At 41.6% G+C, this 9,230-nt stretch overlaps 1 long non-coding RNA gene across 2 annotated transcripts; it reads right to left on the reverse strand.

Moving 5' to 3' along the window:
• Window positions 1-238: 238 nt before the first annotated feature.
• LOC131437935 (uncharacterized) lies at window positions 239-8,598 on the reverse strand. 2 transcript variants are annotated; one of them, XR_009230848.1, is made up of 4 exons: window positions 8,259-8,598; window positions 7,530-7,714; window positions 1,359-1,415; window positions 239-1,265 (listed from the first exon to the last, which is right to left on the reverse strand). It is a non-coding gene; the product is annotated as an uncharacterized LOC131437935 (long non-coding RNA). The 2 variants fall into 2 exon arrangements; XR_009230847.1 differs by having other exon boundaries at window positions 239-1,415.
• Window positions 8,599-9,230: the final 632 nt, after the last annotated feature.

The raw sequence follows: 9,230 nt of genomic DNA on the forward strand, positions 1-9,230 counted from the left end.
CGTGTAAGGTCTACGAACTGAGTAATGACACGAGTAATGATGGAATTCCGGATTTTCCATCATTACCAACATTATTTCTTCTTCATCATTTCTTTTCGTGAAAAAAAATTCTGCAAATGGCAAAGTATAGATTTAAATTATTAATGTTTCATTAACCTTAACGTTTCAATGGCAAATCAAATTTATTTTCAGCTGAAAGAAGATAAAGAATATTGTTAATATTCTTTAATTGCTGAGGAAAAGTTATTCTGGTTACAAGCTCCGTGCTGGAGTAGTTAGAAATACTCATCATTAATAATGAACGTGTAATGTTAAAAAGTAATGATATACATTAATGCAATAATAACGAGCGTTTGAGCAGAAGTGCATTACTTAGTAATGACACTTTTAATGATCGTGTAAGGGACGCTTATGATGTCATGTAACTGTGGTCAGCATCCTTCTGCAAAGATCAAAACAATAAAGAATAATGGCTAACAAAAATTTGGATATTACTAACTTATTGTTTATTCAATACCCTTTACCACACTTTCCCACAAATTATCGATCAGAATATCATCACTACGATGAAGTAAATTAAGACTTTACTCGATTTCAAATGCTCGATTGTTTTTTTACCATACTCTGAGCGCTCTGATTGTCCACCAAATGCCTCATATGTTCAGTAACGCCATCGCACGGCATCACATTCAACATATCACGCGTTTTTTTTTTTTTTTTTGAGAACGGCCAATAAGCAACCTGTCAACTTCCACTTTCGAAAGAAGCATTTTTATAAAACCCTTCAGTTCAATCGAAACATTAGTTTCTCCCCCACAATTTTTAGCTTTGACCCATTAACCACCATTAACTGTTCACTAAATTTACTTAAGTTGTTCATAAAATTTAACTCATTACTGACACCGATGCCTAATCACAATCTATTTCCATATTTATAAATTTATTTTCAATTTTACATTCAATTACACAAGGATTATTTACATCTGAAATAGAAGAAACATGCACACAGACTGACAGACAGGACACTCTAGTTGGATTGTTTAATCATTTTAACGGTCATTTCGAATATTCCATTACTTGGAACAGTTCTCGCATATGACATGATGGCGCCACGTTACCCACGTTAACATCTAGTCTGTCATCTAGACTGTGTTTATCTTTTTCATTTACCAACAGAGTTGCCATTCATACAGAATTATTTGTAATGTATTGATTTGTATACGTCCATGCGAATTTCATGCAGGATACAGATTTAGTACATATTGCTAAAATTAAAAACAGAATTGTACCTTCTTCTCCTCGTCCAATGCAGTATAAAATCGAATAGATTCGAATGTTTTGTTACGATATTTACTTACTTCTTGTCGGCCGCCATTTGATTTCGGGTGAAAATTACCAACACAGTCAAAAATAGTCTAGATGAACAACGTTGAGAAAAATAAATGGTTACTTTCCAACATCGCTAAAAAAGTTAAATATGTTATCAATGTAACTTCGTAATTTATTGTCACGATTATTTCCAAATATTACACAAAGTCTGATGAGATCAGGCATCGCTACCTTCTCTAGGATTCTGCTCTTTTTGCTGTCTAGTCGCGTTTGAAAATCTGTGTAGCACGTTTATAGCCGGACTGTTAGTAAGATTATCCACAATAGTCGTCCTGTTTAGTAATTCGCCATTTGCAGCATCAAGAACACTAGAGTTCGAACACGCGATCACCCACGTTGCTATAATTTTTTTCTGCTGACTCGAGTTTGAGATTGCCCTCATTAAGGAGTCTTTGCTGGAAAGCTTTGTCTCTCAAACCAGCAACTACCCTATCTCGAATAGCAGTATGTTTATGGTCTCCAAAAGTACAGAATACTGCTTGTAATTTTATTGCTAATATAAAATTTCTACGGTTTCGTCTTACTGTTGTACACGCAAATGGAAATTCAAGCGCTGAATCAAATCCGACTCAACTTTGTCAAATCTCAATTTCAGTTTTGCCACAATTTCATCATATGGTGCTTCCACCAATTTACCGTTCGGAAATATTAATTTAAGTTCCGAAAAAATTATTGGACCACTCAAAGTAAAGTCTTGGCATTACATTCCTTTGGTAGAATTTGGCCTTTCTGTTTCAACAGACTTCGCAGCCGATTCTTAGTGTACAGAATCATTGCATGGCTAGTACTATGGATTCTACTGACACTAAGAATCCTTCCAGGTCGGGGCTCGAACATACGACAACTGGCTTGTAAGACCAGCGCCCTATGCGTTAAACCACCAATTCGGGACCACTCAGTGTAACAAAATGTTGGAGACGTGACCATCCCTACAACCCAATAGTAATTGCTGGGCTCACTAGTGGCAGCCCAACTGTCACTCAGTTGATGCACCGACCAGCATCCGGTCTATGTGTCAGAAGCAGAATGTAATATGTAGTAGAATTAGTAACACGCGTTTTTACCTCTAACTGTGCGTCTATTAATAAAGTCAGTTTTAATGTTTGGGTCGTGTTATATTCATTATCGGTCACCTCCGAACACACCCACAACAGTGGCGACGAGGATTTAAGTTAAATTGGCGATCAGAAGCTAATCTTTATCACCCACGAGGAAACGAGAAGCATGGCGGAATCTAACCGCAATCCGGAGCATCAGTAACCGGGAACCGGCTTACCTTGCGGTCCACAGCACCCGGGAATGCAGCAAAACCATCTGCGTCATTCAGCTCCATTTTTCAACGGTCCACCATCATCGCAACAATCAGCGAATAGCAGCTCATCTTCTACAGAAACCACCTACCAGCTCTTTCAGCAGCTTATGCAGCAGCAGCAGTTATTCATGCAGCAGCAGCAGCAACAGCTAATGCAGCAGCAGCAAGATTTCTTCCGGAGTGTCATATCATCGATCAATGTTCAGGTCCCTCCAAACCCTGAAATGATTCTCGACTCGCTAGCAAACAACATCAAAGAGTTTCGCTACGATCCGGACGGAAACATAACCTTCGCTGCATGGTATGGCAGATACGACGATTTGTTCGAGCAAGATGCCGCACGGTTGGACGATGAAGCGAAAGTCCGCTTGCTCATGCGGAAACTAGGATCAGCAGAACACGAACGTTACGTGAGTTACATCTTGCCGAAATCGCCAAAAGATTACAAATTCAGCGATACAGTGGAAAAGCTGAAAACACTTTTCGGCGCTGCTGAGTCTGTGATCAGTAAACGGTATCGGTGTCTACAGGTAACCAAACAACCGACCGATGATTATGTTACGTACGCTTGTCGAATCAACAAGACTTGTGTTGAATTCGAGCTGAGCAAGCTGTCCGAAGAGCAGTTTAAATGCTTAATGTTTGTTTGCGGACTAAAGTCAGAGGGAGACGGCGAAATACGAACGCGGCTGCTGGCGAAAATCGAAGAACGTGATGACGTCACACTACAGCATCTTTCAGAAGATTGTCAGCGATTGTTGTGCCTGAAGCGGGACACGGCAATGATCGAGTCATCAGCATCAACGTCATCAGTGAATTTCATCAAGCGAAAACAGCAGTTTTCAAAACGTCAACATAAGCCACCAGTGGAGACAGCCGGACCAGACAAAAATATTCCCTCTACACCCTGCTGGTACTGCGGGGGAATGCACTTCGTTCGAGACTGCACTCATCGGAGCCACAAATGCAAGGACTGCGGCAACATCGGACATCGCGAGGGATATTGTTCCTCTGCCAAGCGAAATTTCAAGACCAGCCGAAACAGAAAGCACCCAGGATCGTTAAATACAAAAACCGTAAATCTCCGTATAAATACCGTCGATCAAAAGCGCCGTTTTGTTAAAATTGTACTGAACGGTGTGAAGGTGCGTCTACAGTTGGACACGGGGTCTGACGTTAGCATCGTATCGAAACGCTTGTGGGAGAAAATAGGTAAACCACCCACTGCACCAGTAAATGAGCTAGCCTCAACAGCGTCAGGCGACCGATTGCAGTTTTTGTTTAAGTTTAGCAGTCTAGTGTCTTTCAACGGTGAACGACATCACTGTCAGTTTACGTGGTCGAAAATCCGCTTTATCTTTTCGGAATCGATTTGATGGAAGCATTCGGTCTCTTTTCATTACCCATTAGCATGTACTGCAATAACGTCAGTGTTCCTGCTATCACTTTGCAGTCACTCAAAGCGGCATACCCGAGTGTATTTAGAAACGAGTTAGGGTTGTGCACGAAAACAAAAGTGAAATTGGAACGGAAACCAGATGCAACTCCAGTTTTTCGTCCGAAACGTCCAGTGGCTTATGCAGTACACAGCACGGTTGACAACGAACTTGACCGACTGGAACGAGCAAAAATCATCACACCGGTAGACTTTTCGGACTGGGCAGCACCCATCGTCGTTGTCAGAAAAACGAACGGGTCCATTCGCATTTGCGAAGATTACTCTACAGGTCTCAACAATCCACTGCAACCGCATCAGTATCCGTTACCGCTATTGGAGGAGATTTTCAACAAGTTGGCTAATTGTACTGTATTTAGCCGAATCGACCTGTCGGATGCGTTCCTGCAAGTAGAGGTTGACGAAAGTAGTCGTGATTTATTAACCATCAACACCCATCGTGGACTCTACCGGTACAATCGTCTGCCACCGGGAGTCAAAACAGCACCGGGAGCTTTCCAGCAACTTATCGATACAATGCTGGCAGGTCTTCCTCATACGTGTGGTTATTTGGATGACGTCGTCGTTGGTGGTGTCACTACTGAGACACACTGGGAAAACCTTCGCGCAGTGTTTCAAAGAATCAGCGAGTTTGGATTTACCATCCGAGTGGAAAAGTGCATCTTCGCTCAGTCTCAAATCAAATATGTAGGTCATCTGCTTGACCGCAATGGCCTTCGCCCGGATCCAGCAAAAGTTCAAGCCATTAACGAAATGCCACCGCCCACTGATGTATCTGGTGTTCAATCCTTCCTAGGAGCAATTAATTACTACGGAAAATTTGTTCCTCGTATGCGCTGTCTGCGGTATCCTCTTGATGAGCTGCTCAAAGCGGATGCGAAGTACAAGTGGACAGCAGAATGCCAGGCGGCATTCAACAAATTTAAGGAGTTACTGAAATCTGACCTACTGTTGACACACTACAACCCTGCACTTGATATAGTGGTGTCGGCAGATGCGTCGTCTGTTGGTGTTGGTGCTACTTTGTCACACAAATTTCCGGACGGCACTCTCAAAGTTGTATACCACGCTTCCAGAGCATCAACAGCGGCAGAGAAAAACTACAGTCAGCCCGATCGTGAAGGACTTGCGATAATTTTTGCGGTGACCAAGTTTCATAAAATGCTGTTTGGTCGTCGCTTTCATCTTCAGACAGATCACGAGCCGTTGCTGAGAATCTTCGGTTCAAGGAAAGGGATTCCTGTTTACACATCGAACCGATTACAACGTTGGGCTCTTACGCTGTTGCTTCATGAGTTCACCATCGAGCACGTTCCGACAGCGAAATTCGGCAATGCTGACATACTTTCCCGTCTGATCAGCCAGCACGTCAGGCCTGAGGAAGATTATGTGATTGCTTCGGTCTCTCTGGAAAATGACTTAAGGTCAGTTACACAAGATGCATTAACCATTCTTCCTTTAAGTTTTAGGATCGTACAACAGTCTACACAGTCCGATCCTATTACCAAGGCAGTTTATCGTTACCTCCTTGATGGGTGGCCTAAGACCGTTACCGATGCAGAGCTCAAACGGTTTTATGCTCGACGTGAATCTCTTACCACGGTACAAGGCTGCATACTATTCGGCGATCGACTGGTTATACCATCGCCCTATCGCAAGCGTAGTCTTCATCAACTTCATCGTGGCCACCCTGGAATTCAGCGAATGAAGGCGATTGCCAGGTCTTATGTTTATTGGCTCTCGACAGCGACATTGTTGATTTCGTCAAATCCTGCCGTCAATGTGCGATGGCTGCGAAAACACCGCCGAAGTCAGCGCCGTTGTCATGGCCTAAATCAACAAAACCGTGGCAGCGCGTTCACCTTGATTATGCTGGACCGATCGACGGGGAATACTACCTGGCTGTCGTAGACTCTTTCTCGAAATGGCCTGAAATTGTGCAGACGAGAAGTATCACTACAGCCGCCACAGTGAAAATCCTCAGAGATCTGTTCGCTCGCTTGGGAATGCCAGAGACACTGGTGAGTGATAATGGATCCCAGTTCACCAGTGCAGAGTTTCAATCGTACTGTACGAACAACGGCATCGAGCATCTTACAACAGCACCATTCCACCCTCAATCGAACGGTCAAGCCGAGCGATTCGTGGATACGTTTAAACGATCGATTAAAAAGATTAAGGAGGGGAGAGCGACAATGTGTGATGCTCTTAGTACATTTCTTCAGACTTACCGGAGTACACCTTGTTTTTCTTCTACAGACGGCAAATCACCAGCAGAAGTTTTGTTCGGTCGTCCGATTCGTACTAGTTTGGATCTGCTCCGTCCACCATCCGATCGTGTACATTTGGAACAATCGAGTGAAATTCATCCCTTAAAGCGACAATTCATCGTTAAGGATACGGTGTATGCAAAAGTATTCGTCAAGAACCAATGGCACTGGGTTTCAGGAACAGTTTTGGAACGTGTAGGTCGTGCAATGTTAAACGTTCAGCTCGAGAATGGTAAGCTTATTCGGTCCCACGTTAACCAGCTTCGAGATCGTGCTGATTCAGAGAGTCGCAGAGTACCAGCATTGACGGATAGAACGAAACTTCCTCTCAGCATTCTACTCGATGCTTGGAACCTTCCGGCTCGTTGCACACCAGATCCATTAGCACACTCAACACCAGTAGCACCCATTCCAAGCTGCTCTAGTTCAAGACAGTCGTCAGCACCAAATACCTTGTTGAGAAGGCCCACCTTGTCATCGGAGTCTTCGTTGTCAGCATCGTCTTCGTCATCTTCGACAACGCCAAGTTCAACATCAGAATTTCAGTCTGCTAATGAAGCCGACTCAGCTGTACAGGTTCCTCGCCGCTCTTCGCGTGTACGAAGAGCTCCGCAATGGTTCGATCCCTATCGGCTATATTAGAAGGGGAGATGTTGGAGACGTGACCATCCCTACAACCCAATAGTAATTGCTGTGCTCACTGGTGGCAGCCCGAGTGTCACTCAGTTGATGCACCGACCAGCATCCGGTCTATGTGTCAGAAGCAGAATGTAATATGTAGTAGAATTAGTAACACGCGTTTTTACCTCTAACTGTGCGTCTATTAATAAAGTCAGTTTTAATGTTTGGGTCGTGTTATATTCATTATCGGTCACCTCCGAACACACCCACAACACAAAATGAATCGTTCTTAACGTTATTCATAATAAAATAATACCCGAGCCTCTCCTCCCAATCGGAGAAGAATGTACCCTTGCGGTACGGCTCTATAGTCGTAACCATATTAGCCATCTTTAAATTTGTTAAAAAGAAAATGGCACTATATCAACTGTTCTGTACTGATATGGTTAAACGATTTTTAATGTAAAAAAAAACGACTCACCGATTGCCTTTAAGCTCACCCGCCAATAATTTTCCAGATAATAAAAATGCCGAAAACCACCTCGACCGTTGTCGAATTGTAATTGTCGCTGCTTTGCTTCAACCTCCGTCGGAATTCCTGCGTTATATTACCTCGACCTTAGCCGGATCGTCTCAACCTCCGCCGGTTGTATTTTAATTTCGACACTTTAGGGAATAAAAGAAAAGAATTATAGAATGCGGCTGAAACACGCACTCAATTGTTTCAATAAATCAAAGATTCTATTGTCGTATAAAATATTTTATTGTTTTAAGCACTACACCACGCATGCAAAAACAAAATGACGAAATTCACTAAGAAAAAATGTGCTCGCAAAACTTTTAAACAAAAAACTGCAAGGATCAGCCCCATGAGGTTGTTCAAGCCATTGATGTGGAAAAGGCAACCAAAATTTCTAATAATCGACATTTTCAATTAATCGTCACACTTTTGAATCCGCAAGTGCACGAGAGTCTGCTCAGATGGATCTTTATTAGGAACCAACACCGAGCACGCGAACCCAGAATATAGACTCTATTTGTTGTGATTTGTATTTGTTTTGTAGCCGACGAAATTACATCAATAGCCCAAATGTATGCAATTATATGTTTGTATATGCTTGCGATACGGATATCGATATTTAAGCTTCTATTCGCTTAGCTTGTGTTCAAGTTTTGTATGCAAGCAGTTATATTAATAGCGTTTCTTTACCATTACTACCATTCTGCGATTTCGGTTGAAGCGATAAACTTTTTCTCATTATCAATCGATGCCGGGGATTTTTTGCAGACAAAATAGGACAGTGCTAGCTATTAATCAACATTTCAATGATATACAATTAAAAATACATGGCTATGAACATTCAAATCAATACGTAGAAATATTTCCAATCAAATGGTGACATAATGTTAATAATTGATACAACATTGACTGAGCTGTAATTGTTCAAAAGCTGACCACATTCCTACGTGTATTTTTCTTGAGTTTCTAATTTGCACCCCTATATAGAAAACAAAAATGTGTTCCATATTAAAAGAACGAAACCACTATATTGCACCTTTACACTATTTTCGCTTACCACTCATCAAGAATGTGTTAGTAGCGTCGGTATCTACCGCCGATATTAGGTTTTTTACCGTCACTGCTAACCAGAGATGCCATTTATACAGATTTATCTGTATTATACAGATTTTTACATGCGCATACAGATTTAATACAGAGTACAGATTTTATACAGATTTCTCAAACTAAATACAGATTTATACAGATACCACAAAAAGTAAGAAAGAAATAATGAAACTTTTCCGTCTGAGCGTGTTTGATTGCCCATATTAAAATGAAAATTTTTTCGTGCAGCGTCATGAAACTTTATTGTCAGACTGAAAAGTTGTATGATCTGATTTGACGTTGCGTAATAAGGCGTTTGAATTCCAAGTCATCATTTTCAAACGAAAAAAGTATATGGATTTACAATTCAATTGTGGTTGATACCAAAAACAATTAAATTTCGTCGTTGAATGTTCTTGTCAGTGCGGCAAGGACTTACGATATAAAAGAATGCTCCTTGCATCTGCCATTCTATAACAATAATCTAATGGAATAACATCTTTAAACATCATTTTTTTCCCGAAATTTCCTTCCTTTAGTGAATACAGATAAATACAGATTTTTTATGCAAAGCAA

This window comes from Malaya genurostris, chromosome 3, assembly GCF_030247185.1.
Source record: "Malaya genurostris strain Urasoe2022 chromosome 3, Malgen_1.1, whole genome shotgun sequence".
Lineage (NCBI taxonomy): Eukaryota > Metazoa > Arthropoda > Insecta > Diptera > Culicidae > Malaya > Malaya genurostris.